The sequence below is a fragment of the Salarias fasciatus genome, chromosome 20 (assembly GCF_902148845.1).
Source record: "Salarias fasciatus chromosome 20, fSalaFa1.1, whole genome shotgun sequence".
NCBI lineage: Eukaryota > Metazoa > Chordata > Actinopteri > Blenniiformes > Blenniidae > Salarias > Salarias fasciatus.
In genome coordinates, this window is record NC_043764.1 from 24,345,820 (window position 1) to 24,349,950 (window position 4,131).

Sequence of the window (4,131 nt, forward strand, 5' to 3'; positions counted from 1 at the left end):
CCAGACAAGCACAGACCGTGGAAGATGGACAATCACATTTTCATAAGAGCACTTTAGAAACACTGAACAACCTCAAATGTGTGTGTGTGTTTTTTGTTTTTTTTTTTGGGATTGGAGCAGCAGGAGAAAATTATTCATGCAGAGGGAGAACACACTCAGCAGAGAAAAGTCTGAACTCAAACCAGGGATCCTCTGGCTGAGAGGTGAGACTGGTAAATGCAATGAATAATATTTCAAAATAAAAGAGGTTTGGTGAAGCAGCATTTCATTTTTTATGGAACAAACTCATGTCAGAAAAACATCTTGTGGAGCCAAGATTAGGAAACAGCATAATATGTGGCGTATTGTTTTTTTTTTTTTTACTTTTCTTTTAATTTGTCTGTTTTTTTTTTTATCTCATTGTTTAAGTTTTACATCTCCTTTTTTTAATTTTACTTTGAACTAATTCCATTTTCCCATTTCATGTTAAAAAATTTGAACTGTTCTTTGTGTGAGCGGTACCACTGTCAGGCCTTATCATAAAAAGTATTATTAGAATTGCAATTATTCTAAGCAATAAAATCTACTATGACTACTTTGCTTTATAAGTTTGGCTGTTTTTAGTGGCTTTCAGTCAGAGCTCGTCTTGATTCAATTTCACTTAAATGAACAAATAAAGACAGAAATCTCAGCATATTTATCGTAAAATTCAACAATAACAAAATCAGTTTACTCCTGGATCTGAAAAATGTTGCAAGAATTAAAGCATCTTTGATCAAAGATGTTTCTGAGAAAATAATTTGCACATTTATCTTTAGCAGGCTGGATTATTTTAACAGTGTGTTTTCATGTCTCGGTAAAAAAATATGTAAAACGTTCCGAGTCCTCGGGTGGAGCACATGACACTCGAGCTTCAATCTCTGCATTCTCCATTAAACTTGCAATGGTTTTCAGTCGAAGCAGATGTCAGATTTACATGTACAATCTGAAACATCCAAACTCTTCAGATACTCGGTGTTTACAGAGTCGAAGCAACTTTCAGTTTTAAAATCTCCTGACCTGTGAAAGAGCACCTAAGGACACATTCTGTTCTTTTAAACCATGACTTTAAATGTGAAATGTGCTCAATATTTCCAATAAATAACTAATTTTACTTATTTTGTTCCCTTTCTTTTGATCCAGCTTTTACTTTATTCAGCATTTTCTCTTTATTTTATTTATCCTTATTAATGCGTCTCAATTATACTGCAATAAATAAAATAATTTTTCCTGCTATTCCTATATATCTGTCAAAGTGCAGAGATATGAAATAATTTTTTTCATTTATTTTATACTAATTTACCCATGTTTGTGATTAATATTTGGCCGATGGACACAAAAGCAATCCTCAAGTACTATTAATAAAATTCATATTGATATAGTAAATTCTGTTTTGTACATTCGATGTATAGATTGGAAAATAGTAAATGGTGGAAATAAAATCTTTTTTTTTTCCTGTTTCAGTTTATGTTGTGTTGTAAACATCTGTGAAGGTATTCCAGGGGATTATCCTTGAGATACAGGAGGCAGATGGGAAAGCACCAGCTTCCACGGCCGGCCAATCACAGAGGTCTGGAGTTTTAATACCACCCTCTGTTTACATCCACAGGCCAATCAGTCACCGTCTTCCAACAAGTCTCAGCCCCCCAAAATCTAATCCAATCTTTCTAAAGCTGAATGTGGAGTTAACTAATCCTGTCAGGGGTCCAGTAATAACCTATTTTCACGATGAAAACATGGACACCCCACGTCCAAACGCTGAGAAATTTAAACATTATTTGGTGAAATGGTCCTGTTGGGATGGTTTGTAATTGAGCTTTAACGCCACTCTGAAAGTGGGAAGTGTGTCAGTATGGATTTTATTGGCCTTCAATTAAAAAAACAAATCATTATTAGAGATTAAAGATGTTGCTTCTGAACCATGGAAATGCAATTAAACTTATTTTTCTTGAGTCAGTCTCATGATAAATGGTGCTTAAATGTTTCATTTTAATGCTTCCAAATACCTCCGGGCAGACGGGTTTTCATATATCTTAGAAGACACTGACAGTTGGATTTATATGCTGACATTTAACTGATGGGTTTTGACAGCGTTAACCACTCGAAAACACTATCTGTCACGTTGTTTTTCTTCAGAGGTCTCAATCGAGCCCCGAGGGGCATATTTTAGACACCTCTAAACATAAGCAGCCCCACAAGAGGCTTGCAGAGCGGCTCGGCTTGCTCCTGCTCGTCACACGAACAGACCACGTACTGCACAGCGCGCTCGTCTGCAGCCTTTAAACAGGAAGCTACCATGTGAAATCACCCACATCAACGGCACTTTTGAGACGTTCAGCAGGTGCGCTTCTGCACACTGAGCTGGGTTACAGCTGAAATAAGCTACTTACCTGTAACAGTAGGTGTTTTGCTCTAAGACATGACAAGTGATACACAGACGTTGATGTGGATTAAACTCGTGACCTTCTTGCAACGATACAGGCTGTCACTCAATCTGATTTTTCTGTAAGTTGGTAGGATCAAAAAATGACGTCTGAGCTTTGAAACACGTACCACCTCAGGGTCTTGGATTTTTCAGCGTGGACCCACGAGAAGAGAAGATGACATGAAGACATTTGTGTGGTTCAGCTGGACTGCCTGCAGAACACAAGAAAAATATTGATCAAATGTAGTTTGTTGCACAGGAGATGAAAATCAAACGAATCACACTTTGTTTATCCCCTTGGGGAAATTCCTTTTTTCCACCCATCCCTTGTGGAGGTGCAGCCACTCTGACCTGATGGGGGAGCCTCAGCAGTGACTTGCCAACTGTGGGATTCAAACCTGCAAACTCTGGATACCAAGACTGCTTCTCTAACCTGGAGGCCACCACTGCCCTAAATACATAAATAAAACCTTCATCACAATGCATCTTGATGCACTTTACATCCCTGACTGATCTGTTTTGATACATGAAGTTTACCTCTTTTTTAAAATGCCATTGCTTTCTAAAGTGAGGTTGTCAGGATTGCTTCCTCAGACTTTTGCTCCCTGGGTCATCCATGCCACTGTAATTCCCCTCAGCAGAGAGGCAGCCAGGAGTTAACAGCAGAATATCTGCCCCATCCCCCCCCTGCAGGATCTGTGGCATCCTCACATTACCACTGTGCCTCAACCTTATCTGCAAATCATAACTGAAATAAATGCATGAATAGTTGATTGATTCTTTAATAAATGAAACGATTCAATCTGAACAGAATAATAATGTCTGCTGGAGGAAAAAAAAAACACCTCACATTGCTTGATAGAAATTTAAATAGGGAATCAACAGCTTTAATAGCAAAATATGTGCAGATTTTGGTATTTACGGGCGAACCTGCTGAAAACTTAAGACTGGGTTTATGTCAGATTTATGTCACGTTGAACTCGGTGGTTTTGCTTCTCAGTCAAATATAAATCCTTCATAGATTTTTTTTTTAAAGTGTCAGATTAGAGAGCCGTGGATGAGGGGAACGACGTGCATTTGTTGCATTAATAAAAACAAACGAAGCAAAAACCGGTCAGATCGCTGCACATCGTTCAGCACAGCCGCACCATTCATGAGCAGGCATGTCATCTCAACTGTAGCTTTACAATCACAACAATCTAATGAAAAATGGCTTCCCTGGACCCGAAAATCTAATGACCTAATATCTAATATCCACCATATTCCAGCGATCCGCAGATTATAATCTCACGTCGTGAGCAGATCCATCAACACGACGCCGATTGTCCACATTGTTCAGCTCATTAACATGCATCTAGTAATATAAAACAGAAATCCTAATGTGTGCTCGTGAGTGTGCATGGATTCATTTTTGACGTAGTTGTTATGAAGTAGCTGTTAGCATCGTTAGCTTCGGCGAGGTGTTGACCAACAACAACATCACCATGCAAAGTTCAGGGTGGATGAAAGTGTGCGGAAAAACTTGGAAAAATTACAAATATATGCTGGCGTGGCAACAAAGTTCATGTCTGGCGTTTTCTTAAAGATTTGCTGTTTTTGCTCAAACTTGCTTAAACGAGATTCCAGAACAGAGCTGTTTAATATTAGCATTTAAGCTAAATCCAGCCCGACTGAAGCGGAGAGTCTCT